The 17,209-nt window shown below is 35.5% G+C and overlaps 1 protein-coding gene across 1 annotated transcript in view; it reads left to right on the top strand.

Annotated features, from left to right (window-relative positions):
- LOC126970967 (uncharacterized) overlaps nucleotides 1-17,209 on the top strand; it is a 132,648-nt gene that overhangs the window by 57,249 nt on the left and 58,190 nt on the right. The gene's annotated exons all lie outside the window — the stretch shown is intronic.

Below are 17,209 nucleotides of genomic sequence, written 5' to 3' on the forward strand. Positions count from 1 at the left end.
ACACAATCCAGCACTTTACCTGCAGAACCGTGCCAGAGAAACAAAATATACTCTGCTCACAGACCTGAAGGGCTTGGCTAAATTCGCACACTATGGTGCAATGCCAACACCGATAGAAGCAACAGTAATTTGTAGGCAGCTAAAGGAGACCACTGTCAGTTGAGCAATACACCCATTGTTCAGAGGACTTCTTGCAAAAGTGGACTGTATAAATTGACCAGGAATCTGACCTGATGAAGCTGCACTACTGGTGACACTTAATCCGGTCCTTGTTTGGAGAATTGGTTCAAGCGGGTTTCGTCCTCTTCACAATTCGTTTCGCAGTGCGTTAAAAACCAAGATGAGAAATGGGTTGCTTGGTACCTAGGAAAGCATAGATAGCTCAGCGTTAATAGAAGCCTTTCCATGGCCTTAGTCGAATCTAGCTAGGATCCTGTTTCACCTGGAAAAGAATGATCTTCGCATTATCGTAGCCACTGTAACCATGCACTGCTTCTAAGCAAACACTTGCACGCTAAATTTGGTATTACTCCCTTACTGACATGCTCTGTAAAGGGGGCTGCCCCTTTGCAGAGCATGTCTGTATGCAGAATGCAAGAGGCTGAATACATATAGAGCAAATGTACTTGGCAACGCCACTACACTTCGATCTTATAAGGAGCTCAAGAGGCTTCTTAGCTTTCATTAGGTCTGGGTGGGCTGGAGAAATACGACCAGAATTTCACGCACATAAGACTATCTGAAGTCCACTTTAAAAAATGAAACCAACCCTACGATTGCGCGTTATTGGATGATCAGAATCTGGCTTCCAATTTGAGAATTAAGTCCAAAGATCAATCGAATATCTCTTACGTCAATCATAGGTGGGAAGTTGATCCAGCTTTTTTGATATTGGTATTGGTGGAGGAGCTAATGTTTCCGCAAAAACCACCCAGTTGGGTCCATTTTGCGTGCAGTGTTGGCCAGTCATTCCAACTAGCCCAGCTTCTTCCAGAAGTTCAGAACACTCCTGGAATGTTCGCAGACTTCTTAGAGCGACTTTCCAGGATTATTTAAAGTGACAGTTTCGTCCTCGGCTAGACAGCCTCTGTACCGTTACGAAGTTTGTGAAAAGGTACTTGTTTAGTGACGTGGGACTCGTAAGGGTGTCCACCATGATTAAGCTTTTCAATGCAATCGTCGAGAAATATCTATCGACCAAGTATTGTTGATGAAACGTAAAATTTATTCCACTAGTTTTGTGGTTAGACCTCTCATCGAGTTGCCCCTTCTTAATGAAGTAACTGGAATTGATAAGTGTGTTTGTTTTCCTGGAATTCCTCTGTATGTCCTTATTAACAGATAACGTGACGTTGATTCGAATTCCTAGAAGGTCATAGTGTAGTTAAGCTGTAAAGTGACCGCTTGAAGAATATTTTAACTGTGAGTCCTGATTGATTGATTAATTAAAATAAATCTATAGACCAAGGTCAAGCGGTATCGTGACTTCACGCCAAATTTAACAGTTTATTTTACTTAATTCACGAACAAAAAAAACTTCATAACCATGCAGTTCCATCAGCACATATTTTACAATATACAATTCGTATCTTCTCGAGAATGCCTAGTTCTTGTCGTAAGGACCTACTGGCGTATTGCTACTTCGTATTTGTATGAATAAAATTTGGCAGAGTTAATGCTTGCTCTAACTGGCATAGTAAATTGATTGAGGTCAATTCATCGCTAATATGTGAATATTGACTTAAATGAAATATTTTAGAGTAAATATTTTGGAGGCAGTAGGTCAATCGCGAGCAGACGGTTGTAGCGTGCTTCGTTTGATATAAAAAATTTATAAAAAGACACGAAAATTGAACGACTATTCAATGCAGATAAAAATGTCATTATAGATTATTATTTTGACTTTCAAAGCATCTTTCATTAAATGTGTAACTTGACGTGGAATGGTGCTTGTTATCAATGCAAATGACTTTGTCATCAAATTTATTCGGTGTTATTCTAAACATCCGTTGTATCCCTCGCGGAATCTTCAAATCTCAATCACACGTTGTTGATAATTCAACATCTCGTTACTATTCTATCATCATTCCATTTTCTTAGCCAATGCCATTTCTTTTTAAATGATCTTATAATATTTCCACCAAGACAACAGTAGTAATTAAATTTTCCTCAATAAACAGTTTAGTTGTTTTGTTAATCGTGTCCACAGCATATTTATGCACTGTATTTAGACAGTAAATGAATATACCACGATACATGGAAACTATCTCAGGAAACGGTCCTCACTGACATGATCAGCTCACACAGTCGGCTTAAACATTGAACCAGTAACTTAGCCTTTATAAATCAGCGTTTAGTTGCTAGGCAACAAATATAAACGGTTTCGAGTTTCTGTTGGTACTATGGTCATATGACAGAGAGAGAGAGATTGGCTTCTGGATAACTAGGTGTGATAGAGCTGGCCTCATATAGTATTACGGCCGTTCCCAATATACTATCTACAGATAGAGATAAATTATTACCTTCTACTGTCAGTAATTAACTGACAATAATCTGAAGTTGTCCCAATATACCCGATAAGTCATTCTTATTGCCTTATTTTGGGACCCGTGAATCGCAATTTCCATACAAACTTCTTGCTGGTGAGCTTTACGTTGTCCCATTGACAGACAGCGTGTACGGAAAAGGTTAGTTACCGTCGATAAGTTTATTGGGACAGAAAAGTCAACGACAGTTACGATTTTTATCTCAAGTAAGAGATAGACTGAATTTTGGGAACGGCCGTTAGCCGGTTACAAACAAACATACTAATAACTCTACAATTACGTAATTAACAAAGAAGATTATGATTTGTAATTATGAAATTTTGTATGCATGCACCCTTAGGTAAGGCGAGGTGCACCGTACACCAGCTGTTATTAATAACTATTACGAACACTAATGAAATAAATATTATATGAACTAGAAACAAAATATTTTCCTTGAAACAATATTTCTAGAACGACTAAGTAGATGTATACTCGTAATTGCTCGTTAATAATATAAGATAAATATTAATATAATATAAATAACCGATATCACACACAGCCCTATGGTTAGTTAGAGGTCCTGGGTTCGAATCCTGGTAGGTGCAAAGATTTATATGACTAATATGAATATTTGTATTGGAGGCATAGTTCTATTTGCATATTGTGCTTGAGTATTTATTTCGTATTAAATATTTTTTTATGGAAAAGGAGGACAAACGAGTGTACGGGTCACCTGGTGTTAAGTGATCACCGCCACCCACATTACCTCGCAACACCAGATGAATCACAGGAGCTTTGCCGGTCTTTAAGGAAGGTGTATGTGCTTTTTTTGAAGGTACCCATGTCGTATCGTCGCGGAAACACCGCACAAGGAAGCTCATTCCACAGCTTTGTAGTACGTGGAATAAAGCTCCTTGAAAAGCGCACTGTGGAGGACCGATACACATCCAGGTGGTGGGGATGATATCCTAATTTGTGATGTGTCGTGCGAAGGTGTAATTTGGCGGCAGGAATCAGGTGAAACAGCTCTTCGGAACACTCCCCGTGATAAATGCGGTAGAAGACACCATATCATAGGCTATGCCTAGTTTAGAGCAAGATAATTTGTATAAAAGTGTATTATAAAAATATATTTGGTTTAAAACTCACGTGTTACAGCTAGAGCATGGGCAATAGTGATTCATCATCAACCTGATCGTTAAAAAAAGTTCATCATCTACTATGATTTAACCCCACCTATTTCAAAAGTACTTCAACGATCGATTTAACTTCTACCAACTACATATTAAATATATGGCAATCATGTTTGTAGTACAAGGTTAAATCGTTTATTCAAACTTATTATAATATATTCAATGTTTATATTGTATCTTGGCTTCCGTAACAAATGTACTGAGCGTCTTTTGTTCTCTATAAATTTATTTAGATCAGCATGAATCATGCGTAAAAATAGAGGCATTATTAATGTTATTACATAATTAGCCTAACTCTTAAGTAGCCTTGTATGTATGTATATAATCACACACTAATAATCATATGTTACACATTTAAATAAAGCACTTTTAAAGGATTAAAACGCGTGTAATTGTAACTAGCCGGCATACGGTGCAAAGGAGCCTCCCACTGGTATAAATGATGAATGATAATTAAGTTATAATATTAATAGACGCTTAAGCCAAAAAAATAATTTAAATTAATAAAAATAAAATTGTGTCAATGAGTGACACCCCTGACCACAAGTAGTTCTTTTAAAAAGTCTGAACAGCCAGTTAAATCAAAGAGCGGAGTATCCAATATTCTTATCGCTACATCAGGTCTATTCAATCGAACTCCTCAAAAGGGATCCCTGTCCGATTAAGTCCAGAATGCTGAAGGTCAAGCGTGTGACCCTGGACTGTAAATGGGCACAGCTAATGGGCTGCAAGATCGAGTTTAGCAAATAAGTCAGTAATGAAGTAGGGTTAAAAATTCTTTATGATAAACCGTGTTTTGATGGAATGATTTTATTAAGTAGAATCCCAGCTCAACTAATTACAGTTAAAACTAATTTCTAAGTTAATTCTTATACTATCCTCAACTAATTACAGTTAAAACTAATTTCTAAGTTAATTCTTATACTATCCTCAACTAATTACAGTTAAAACTAATTTCTAAGTTAATTTTTATACTATCAACTAATTACAGTTAAAACTAATTTCTAAGTTAATTTTTATACTATTTACTAGCCGTTCCCGGCCGAATTTTAAAATGAAATAAATTGTTAAGGGAACGTTGGAATTCGGAAAATAAGTAACCATAAATCATCTACGATAAATTTCGCATCGAATGGTGGTAGTTTCATGTCTATACGATCAGTGGTTTAGGTGTGATTGAGCCTCAAACAAAGACCATTTTCAATGAGTATATATATATAATAAATATATATATAAAAATGTCAAAATTTTCTTATATATATATATAAGAAGATTTTGACTTCAAATTCTATCATTTGAACATGAAATGAAATTTATGCTTAAGATCTACAACTCAGCGGGTTTTTTTTTTATAAAACTACATTATAATAAATAAGTTAAAAAGTCTGAGTGTGGTCGCTGTATAAATGTGGGAATCGCTGTAAAAATCCGAAAAAGTGAAAAGAACGAACGATTTATACAAAAATTTTGAATTGAACGAAATTTATCAATTAATCACTATTTTCGTTGGTTAATATAATTAATAATAAATAATTAATAAATATTACTTATAATTGACATTGTTTCACATAAGCTAAAGGACTATATTATAATCCAATACACATGCATAAATTCATATAAACATCATTTATCAAGCACTTACTGTTAGCACCTACCGGAAGTTCGGCCCGGGACCCTAACTTAAGAGGTCAGCGTTACTAATTAGAATGACTTGGCTCGTAATAAATCTATAGAAATTTTAAACATACTATTGACGCCCCACAATCGCGTGTCTCCTCCTCGTGTATGCATGCCTGGTAAAGCATATGCAATGATAGTTAAAACTTATAATATAAACAAACCAATTTGTTCAAAATGGCCATTGTTAGCACGTTTTAGTCAACATACCTCCTTTTCCTAGACCTCTATTCAATAGCTTTGATTCCGACCACCTAGAAACTCGCACTCTCAAACTTTTCTCATCAAGACTTTTCCAACAATATATTATTGGAATCAATATTGTGGTTGCTGACGAATAAAAAAAGTTTGAGTGTATGCACGCAAGAAATTATACTTCATTGGCCTAACAAAGCAAAAATCCATAAGATTATTTATACCTCGTGCTATTCTACGTTTGTAGAAAGAACTATATTGTAAAAATCTTACAACGATGTCTTTGATAATTAATTATTAAATAACGAATACGGCTGTACGGGCTTGAACCCTTTGCCTATGCTGATAATGGACGAAGAAACCAAAAAAAAAAAGGACGCAAACGTCAATTTTTTTTAGGAACCAACTTAACTCTGTTACTTTTGTGTTACAGTGATGCGCGCGCATCTTAAAATTTCACTCTCATCATTCTTTCATAACGCGCCTAAAGAAATATAACTTCAAAAAAGCCATCTTTGAGCTTTAAATAGGTATATAGATTACATATGATTTCAAAATGTTCAACAGCGAATGAAATCAAAGATGAACAAATCAAAGAATTGATAAACCCGCTAGTATAAAAGAAGCCAAAGGCCTCAAAGAAGGTCTTAGACCTCCCACGCTAACCGAGGTTTCCTTAACAAATTGACGAAGCAATTAGGTAAATGTCCTCAATTTTATGCTCGCCGCGTATAGATAATGTTCTTGTGACCAACAGTAGGAAGACCTTGAATTATTAAATTGTATAATAATTGCAGTGTTGACGATGACTACTTGCCTTCTAAGAAGTTGTTAAGGTTTTATGTTCATCGGTGACCCCCAAAGAAATAAATCAGAGATAGAACGGTTATGGTTTTGCCTACATGTCACGCGATTCATTATTTTATGAAGACTGCGCCCCACTATTGCACGATCTTCATTGCATACTTTCTTCGTGTAGACTTGTACAAGATTTGTATATAAACAGCAATGGATTGTTTCTTATCAAAGAATCACATAAATGGATTTATACTTGATAAGCATGGTGAAAACTGAATTAATATAAAATTATTTATTGAAAACCATCGGAAACATGATTCATACCCTAGTGATTATTTAGAATGATACGGATCGACTCGTGAGATACTACAGAAAGTTCAGCGGCTCTCAATTTGAATGAGATCAATTGAAGTGGATTGAGCTGAAGACAATAATGGTCTACCAGAGTAAGATAAATCTTCCAGCAAATCTCGATTGCTTCTGAACGTTTTGTACCACTCATAAACGCGTGTGTTTGATAAAGTTGATTCGAAATTCAACTGGCGATGGTAAATTTAAGAAAACACTCTTCGTTCAATTTGTGTCCATTATAAAAATCGCAATGCTCACTAGATATGATCTAACAAACAGCACTACATTTTAATATATATTGCAGATTCAATTGAAACAGCGTCAAAATGGAAAGCATTGTGCCAATCTAATCTTACAAAAACAAAAAATATAGTACAAACTATCCATTACTGACATATTTGACTGAATGTAAATATAATAATACTAGTGGACCCGACAGACGTTGTCCTGTACACACGTCTTAAATTTGAAAAAGTCGGTCCAGCCGTTAGGAGTAGTTCACTAACATACACATGAACAGGATAATTATATTATATGGACGGAATTGAGAATCTGAACCAATCTCAAATTCACTGGAAGATACAAAAAAATCATCAAAATCGTTCCAGCCGTTTATAAGGTAGTTCAAGTGTGAATCTAAGCCATTCTCGAATCTACATGAAGACACACAGAAAGTTTCATTAAAATCGGTCCAGCCGTTTAGGAGGAGTTCAGTTACAACAGAAGCACATAAGAAATATATATATATTAAGACTAGCAGCTGACCCAGCAAACGTTGTATTGCCGATATTAAAATCGCGATACAAAAGTAACTGTTGATCGTAGATGGGTGAAAATTTGAAGTTGTATCTATTTTTAATGCTGACTCATAATCAAACAAATTTAAAAACAAATTTAAAAAAAAAATAAAAAAAAATCGTGTGGACAACCTAAAACATTTAGGGAGATGATAAATAGATGTTGTCCGATTCTCAGACCTACCCAATATGCACTCAAAATTTCATAAGAATTGGTCAAGCCGTTTCGAAGAAGTTTAACTACAAACACCGCGACATGAGAATTTTATATATTAGATAACGCTATTGCGAAATAGATTAGTTTCACGTGGTTATTACCACCAACTTTAAAACAGTAGTTTCATTAAGGAGTTCCGATGCCAACCATCCGGTAGCCATTGTCATCCCATAGCCAAGTCAGCGGTTGGTTATAGTCGCTTAACTATCCTCTCCCCACCCATGAAATACTTTTTATTGAAGTAGCCCGCTGCCGGTTTATGGTCTTCTGTTAAGTAAAGACTGATGTTAAGTGATTACCACCGCTTACATTCTCTTGCAACATTAAAAACAACTAGAAAAAGATGAAACTCAATAATTATAATATTAACAAGCTGCCTCGACAGACGTTGTTCTGTAGATAATAAAAAAAAAACACTGTTTTATAGAAATTTGCCAATAATCAAATTTCAATTTCAAATCATCAAGAATTATTTTGTAAGTAATGCTCCCTTCATTATAACAAATAATGAAATTGATTCACAGCGGAACTGTCAAACCGGTCGTCACTAAATTCTCTCATAGAAAATATGTCCATATAAACAATTATTGAAAGTAAAAATAACTATTGGTCCCAAATCGAAATAAAAACTATCCTATCTCTCAAGTTGGACCAAACTGCACTCCATGGAGTAATCCCCATAAAAATCCGTTCATTAGTTTAAGAGTCCATCGCGGACAAACAACGTGTCACGTAAATCTATACTAATATTATAAAGCTGCAGTGTTTGTTTGTTTGTTTGTTTGAACGCGCTAATCTCTGGTACTACTGGTCCGATTTGAATGATTCTTTCAGTGTTGGGTAGTCCATTTATCGAGGAAGGCAAAATTAGAGATCCGTAATAAAATTGCTATTTTGTAACACAAGGTGTAAAATCGAAAACCTATTTTTGCGTGCGCTGCAAAAACTATTGACAATAGAACAAAATGATGTACCGGCTATAAAATAGGCAATATTTTAATACTTATAAAACTATCGCGTGAATTATACTTTATATGGCAAAACAACGTTTGCCGGGTCAGCTAGTTATATATATTAAGAGGACACGAAAATGTGGGATCTACGCAGGCAATTTTTTTGAAGGTAACCACGTCATATCGTCCTAGATACACCGCACAAGGAAGCTCATTCCACAGCTTGGTTGTACTTGGAAGAAAGTTCCTTGAAAACCGCACTGTGGAGGACATCACTAGTTAACGATAGGTTCTATACACAACTGCTATAAACTGCCCTTTACGAAGTTTAATCCATCAAAAAAAAAGCGCGTAACATCTTCCAATAAAGACGGCAACGTTCCTGTGATTCTTTTGCTATTACAAGAAGGTGACTTACCATCAGCTGAATTCTACGCTTCTTTGTAATACTTATCAAACATCAATCAATGAATGCATCAAAATTAATGAAGCCATCTTGGATTTATAACAAGGCAATGTCCAGACGCCTTGCGAACTATGTATACATAATTTATTACAAGTCTTTTGTTTAACATTCACACAGCAAGTATCAGGGATCTAGGACGTACCGACAATTTTTATATGCCATTGTATTCTAACTATACTCTATGGGAACTTATGCTGTTTGTGTTTACGCAACGTTGTCCCATATTTTTATGTGATTATTTCATTCGGATTATTATATTAAAAATATTATGAATACAAAAATGGTTTGAAGGATACCGTACCTTGTACTTACGGGTATAATGAGAATTAATATGTATCAAAGGGACGTGCGCAATAGTGAAGCTCAGTCAGCGATTCATTAATATAATTGTGAATTGATAAAATAATGTCTATCATTTGCTATTTTCGTGGGATAATTTATTAACATTGATTTTCATAGTTTTGAACATGTTCTGGGATCATGTTGTAAAAGCATATACATCGCCCAACAAGAGATTTACTAACCCATCTTAAGTTATTCCAAATAATAATAATTGTCTGGAGTTTCTTATCAGTTCTTCTCCTCATGTCAAAGCACCATTACGAAGTGATGGAGCTTTATGACGTTACTAAGTGTTGTTTTTATGGTATTGTCACTCCCTATGGCAAATAATATATATATATATATATATATGGTTATAACGATGTGCTATAACCAGGTCTGTGGTAGAGAAGCTCAATAAGATCTGGAAGGACAGAAGGATCACCAAAACCACCTTATAGGTTCGACTTATAGGGTGCCTTGTGTTTCCAATCTTCCTCTACGGGGCTGAAACCTGTCCCCTAAACTGCAAGACCACCGCAAAATTGATTCCTTAGAGATGTGGTGTTGGAAGCGACTCCTGAAGATCTATTGGACGGCTTTCCGAACCAAACATTCCATCTTGAAAGAACTGAAGATAAACGAAAGGCTATCGTCGACTGCGCATTTACGAATTCTGAAGTTCTTTGACGACATCCCCACAAATGGAGAGCGGTAGAAAGTGCAGGGCCAAGGAGAGGGGAAAACTGTGAGAGGACCCAGGCTATGGATGGATTTAATTAATGCAGTGACCTAGACAACTGTGGTAGAGTGCTCCCGCAATGCTACAATCCACCAAAAGTAGAAGAGCATAGCGCGGAAGGCAGTGCTACCCAAAACTAAGGAACTCTGGCAAGAGTGACCGATTGAGAAGAGGTATGGTAAATTATAAATTCACATTCAAATATTTTTATTCAAAATAGGATGTGACATCACTTATTGAAAGTCAAAAACTACCACTCATTTTAAAAAGAATGTCTCAGACCAGAATGGGCGCAACAAACACAGCGGGCTTTTTTTTTTCATCAAAAAATATGTTTAGGTACATAGTTATATTGTAATTATATTATTTAGTAGCACGAGGGCGGTCGCTCCATTCCCAATCCGTGGAATCATTAAGAAAGTCATTTATGTTACAGAAACCTTTACCACACAAACGTTTTTAACAATTCTTTTCAATATCGTAACACTTTAGTTTTGAAAATTTTCTGGGATCTTTTTGTAAAAGCATATACATCGCCCCACAAAAGATTTACTAACTCGACTTAGGCGAGTAGTAAGCATATTAAGTTTATGTTTGTTCCTCGTGTTATTTCAAGTACTTAAACTATCATTCATTACAAGATGATCGGTATGCTTATCTGTATAAAAACATCCAATGTAATAAAACATTGAGTCCAAGTTCCGCCGACCCAAGCTTGTCTCCTTCAAGAACCGTTACTAATTCAACATCCGAAGATTGTTCACTGTCCTCGTGCTACATACTACACTTCCCGCTACTGTAACTATAAAAATGATTTATTATTTGATCATTGAAAAGCATTGTAACTATAAAAATGATACTTTTTCAAAGTGAAACTTTTATTACATCGTCTCAAACTTTTTCGTCTGTGTGTTGCATGTCGCGTGACGGTCGGGCGGCGCCTATAGTTCACAGCAGCTGACCGTGTATTGTATAGACTATTAGGTACTCATTTGTGCCAGTGCTCCACGCTATTTTGTTTGTTTTTATTATTTCCCATTATCATTCCAATTTTACAAGTAAAAAATTAAGATTGATAAAGCGATTTTTATACCCTTATTGGAATATTATTCCAAAAAATTTTAGTTAAATGTCTATTATGTGTAAAAAAGGTTTAATTTTACCGTGGTTTCATAAAACCACACAATCCTTTTTTTGAACATTAAAAAACAAGAGAACCTTTGGAAGACCGGTGATGACACAATATAGTTATAATAATTATAGATACATATTAACATTCGCATTCTTATTTTTATAATATTTTTTATATTACACATATTATTATATTAAAGTAAAGCATTTTTTGTTTATATAGAGACACTAATTTTTAAGACTTTTTTGTAACATTTATGCTGTTGGTCTTTTCAATAAATAAATAAGCTACACTTCTTTTAACGAGTTAGGGAAAATCATCAGCGACATTTTTTACGATTTGCGCCCACTCTGACACCAAAATTCAACACCCTGACGTTAATTGTCAACTAGACCATTTGTGTCATACTTCAGCTACCTAACCACAACCAATGGACGAGAATTAAATAAATTTCATTTCTAATTCAATTTCATGGATAAATACATGTACCTACTTATATAAATATTTAATCATATTTAATAACACGTTATTAAGCTAAATTATGAGGTAAAGTAATATTTTCATTGGTTGTATTTAATACCTTCTCTGTAACAAGTTTTTTTCTACAAACGTAAAATTTAAAGAACCCTTTAACTTGGCTCTGTTCTCCGTCAGTTAGACTGTCTATCTATGAATCTAATAAACTGCAATAGAAATCTGAAATTGACAGAGTATGTGACAGTCAATAAATAACAATACATCGAAAATTGTAAATTAAGTTATTATTGATCCCGTAGTACAAGCTGTTTAGTCTAAGATCCGGCTGCAAGATTGCTACGTTTATCTTGTATGTAATCAAAATCTAATTTTTATGTGTGCAGGAATCTATTTTTTCAAGGTGCCAATAAAAATTTCCCCGCTAGTATTATTAATTAAAATAACAGTATTTGACTTTAAAAAAAAAACATTCGGTCGGTTCACTGGTAAACAAGTAATACTTTCAAGACGTATATTCTTTTAACGTATATTCAGCCTGTGTACGCTTCGCGGGCAAAATTTTGACCACTTTGGCAAAAAAAGACTCCCGCATTTATAATAATTCATACAAATTAGATTTTGCTTATATACACGATGAACCTAGTGGTTTTGCAGCCGGATCTCTTACTAGTAACAATCCCGTATTCCCAATATCCGGTTATGTACACAATCCACAAATACAATCACGTACAGGCGATCCACAATCCACGGCTGATTACGTGTGATAGCTCGCTCGTGGATACAGGGTACTGTTACTTCGGAACAGATGGAGGTTTTCGTTATCACTCTATAACTATGTCGATGTTTGTATATAAGTTTTACTAAATTTGAATTGCTTTTCGAGTTTATCAAGAGTCTTTTTCATTTGAATACCTACTGCTTACTAAAATTTATAGCTAGCTAACTCAGGAACATTTCAAAATTTGGGATTAAATGTACTCTGTTATAGCCTTATTCCTGAGGCGCGAAGATAGTAATTTGTACATTCTCCTCGCCTCTGGGCCCCACGGGCCAAGTGTCTCGATACCAAGCGGCACAAAGATGATGACTCGCTGACTCATTGAGACCGACAAATTTTCGAAGCACAAACTGTAGTAACTTGGACAGGAGAAGAGTGTCGACGCAATTCGCGTCCCATACCAGCACCCTTCCTCATGCCCACGTGGAAATAACGTAGAAGCATATGTAACTAATACTATCTCAACTCCACAACTACACAGAACAACGATAGGGCACGCTAATGAAGAAAAATGGCGTCCCCCTCTTGCCTGTCTATGGTTGTACCGATTCGTTCCATTGCAAGTTGGTACTTTATTGCAAGCATTTAGTGATCCCGTGCGACAACAATACTTTGCTACTGTATGAAATGTTCAATTAGTTTATTGTAACTTTAAATATGATACCAACTGGGCTGTAAATTGCTGTACCTCAACTATGGAAAATGATTGTTATAGCTCTTATATATTTCTAGAAACAAGACGTCGAGAATTGTATGTATTTAGCGCCAAACCAAAGGATTTGACCTACAATTTTAATTTGTTACACATATTATGGCAGTAGTAAGTAAATTAATTATACCATTTAACGCTCAGTTATGATAGTTGACACTTGGTTAAACAGTTTTCCAGCGGGCTATAAAACCGCAGTGTAACAATGAAAGTACATTAACATTACTTTCATTTTCCTGTGCACGTCATGTCTCGCTAATCACATCGGTAGTAATAACGTTATACGAGAGCTGATAATATCTCACGGACATGAGGTTAAGAGGTTTTTTGAAGTGAAAACTTCCTTAGTGAGACCTTACTAAGCACTCTGTGGTAATAAATGAGGTTGAACTGTCGCGTTCGATTATGTAACGCACATTTAGGTAAAGTTGAATCGAGTCAAATATCAGCGCGGGAGCGCTATCACAGCAACTACAGTAATTTATACACAATTAATATTTCTAATATATTAATTAAATCAAATTAAACTTAAAAAAAAACTTCTTTAGCATCGTTGTGATTTGAAAGTCGATAAAACGAAAAAGCAAGGCAGTAGAGAGAGACACAATTCAAGAATTCATAAGATTTAACGTGGGAGAAAATGGGATAGGAAGCATTATACAGTGTTTTGGTACTAGGCGAAGAAGAAGTTGAAGAAGAGATGGTCTTATGTATGACGCGAGTATACCTTATCATACTCTGACGTCATGCGCACGAAGTATTACTACATAGACACCAGGAGAACATAAATATGGTAGTCACCCACATTTCTTTGCAAAAACAAGAAGAATCACAGAATGTTGCCTCCCTTTTAGAAAGGTATACGTACTTTTCTTGAAGGTATCCATGTCGTATCGTCCGGGAAAAACAGCACATGGAAGCTTATTCCATGTCTCACTGTGGGGGGCCGCCACACATCCAGATAATGGGGATGATATCGCACGACACGCCACAAATTAGGGCAAGGGGACACCTTGACTAAAGCTAGCTCGTTGAAGTCTTTTCTATGGTCCTCTCGTAAATTAGAATTGTTCATAATTAATAGATTAAATTGACATCTAGCTAGGCAATTGATATAAAGGCATAAAAGGCATTTATTTTCTCAAAATTGATTGCTTTAGAATTCTTTTTGATATAATTTCTAACACTACCACCGTTTCGTAAACAAACAGCGCTCTGAGACAGAAGAAGCGGCGCTAGAAACTCTCCGAGAATTTGTTGTCTGTTTGCATTGAATAGGCTCCGAAACTACAGAACTGATTTGAAAAATTATTTCACTATTGGGGAGGTATCTACACTATTCCCGGGTGACATATAATATTGAAAAAAAAAATAGGAATACATACTAAAATTCCAATTATGTAACCCAAGGTGTTAAAAATATACCTAAAATATCATTTAGATCGCATGCGCTGCGAAAAGTAACGATGAGAGCATAAAATAATGTACTATGACTTTGCAGAACACATTAGAAAAAGTCTCGCGACCCCACATTATGTTATAAGTGTTCTTTTATTTTAAAAATTCAATTGAAGTATCGCTACTACGTGCTCAGTGCAGTATGTAGGCCGATGAAATCGCGGGGTATCATATTATATATTAACAAATGGAATACTGTTAAGAGACACCAAATGATAATTTTCAAATAAATATACTTGTAAACACCACTAAAGATCAATTTGTCTTTAATGTTTTTTACATATGGCGTCTGGCTATCGCCATTTTGAATTTGATTACTGTCATTTCGTAAGTGACACTCGCAAGGTCAAGACAATTGACATAACACGTCAAAATCGGCCCAAACGTTTGGTCTTTAAAGCGTTACAAAATAATACACATACTTCCACCTTTGCGTCACGCAGTCGGTTAATATTGTGACGATTTTAGGATGTTACGATATGACTAACCATCTATTTGTTATATTTATATTACACTATTCATTCCTAATACAATACCTACAATATTTCTTATTCAATCAATAAGTGCAATAAAATGCATTGAAACTGTACGTTATAAATTTTGGCGCGTAATGAGACAAAAACGCGGGACAGTTTGCAATGTAAACAAAATGCTGATATTGCATTATTGCAATATACTGCTTGTAGGTGACTTATTCTTGTTCGTTAACTATAAATGTTAGCTACATATACGAGTAGTTAGCTACACTTAGATCTCGACATACTGTACATTTCACAATAAAAACATTTTGTTCCCCATGTTGTACATTACACAATACAAAAATTTTGTTCCCCATATTGTACATTTCACAATAAGTACAAACATTTTATTCCCCATATTATACATTTCACAATACTTATAAACATTTTGTTCCCTAATTAGATGTTTCTGACTTATAAACCCGAAAAATGAAAAGATTTTATTAGTGATCGTCGGATTTGTAAAGTCGGAAAAAACGGTGAATCGAAGACGTTTCTTATGAACGTTACCTTAACGATGAGAGATATATGATTTTTTATGGAAAAGGAGGATAAACGAGCGTACGAGTCACCTCGTTCTTAGCAAAGTGCTCACCACCGCCCACATTCTCTTGCAACACCAGAGGAATCAAAGCGTTGCCGGCCAAAGGAAAGGCTTTTTTTGAAGGTATCTATGTCGTATCGTCCAGAAACACCGCAACAAGGAAGCTCATTCCACACCTGGTCGTTATGTGGAAGAAAGCTCCTTGAAAAGCGTACTGTAGAGGAACGCCACACATCCAGATGGTGGGGATGATATCCTAACTTGTGGCGTTTCATACGAAGGTCGAATTCGGCGGCAGGAATCAGGTGAAACAGCTCTTCGCAACACTCCCTATGATAAATGAGATTATGGTTGTTTTGTTTATGCGCATGTAGTACCATTGGAACACCAACTGATATGGTTACATTAGAAAATGTAGACGAAGTCGCAGGCAACAGCTAGTTTTTTTATGACATTAAGGGACGAGACGAGTAGGACGTTCAGCTGATGGTAATTGAATATGCTCTGCCCATTACAATGGAGTGCCGCTCAGGATGCTTGAAAAACCACATGAGTTATTACTGTACTGCAATTATTACGCTCGTCACCTTGGGACATACGATGTTATGTCTCATTTGTCCAGTAATTTCACTAGCTACGGCGCCCTTCAATAATGCTTACACATTATTGCCTCACGGTAGAAAATATAGGCGCCGTATCCATAATCTAGCCGGCATCCAGTGCAAAGGAGCCTCCTACTGGTAGTTTCTTATAAAATAGAATAATTAATTAGCCACGTCGTCATTTCATCGATTCAAACTATTAGTGAACAAATTTATTTGTGGTAGAAACAAGCCTTAATACGAGTTTTGCTATCGCTTATTAATAATATATTATAGCAAAGATAACAGGTAATTTGCTTCTTCCAGTTTGTCAATAATATTATGTTAATACCTTTGATATTTGCCGCTCGTAAGCAACTTACGTTTAGACTAATATAATGTGATGTTTATTTCGTGTGTACGATTTTGCGGAGTTGTTTAACTTGGATATCGAGTTCACGACAAAAATCATGCAATAGCTATAATAAGTGAAAAGATATGAGCTAAAGGGCTCAATTTGGTCACCCAGACCTCATCTGTGTCGTGTTTATACCATAACGACATACTATAAGTTATATTGTGTAATTTATTTATAATACATATTTTTATACCCACTTTTGTGTCGTGTGGTGTCGTGTTACAAAGCTCTTAAAATATTGGATTTTAAAAGCTTGTAGAGATATTTCTTTTCTCTTAAAACTGTTGGAGATGAGTCGCAACGATACATTATTTGTTATTTTAAAAGTGATTCCTCAGTTCTGGGATTTATTATAT

This window comes from Leptidea sinapis, chromosome 22, assembly GCF_905404315.1.
Source record: "Leptidea sinapis chromosome 22, ilLepSina1.1, whole genome shotgun sequence".
In the NCBI taxonomy this organism is placed as follows: domain Eukaryota; kingdom Metazoa; phylum Arthropoda; class Insecta; order Lepidoptera; family Pieridae; genus Leptidea; species Leptidea sinapis.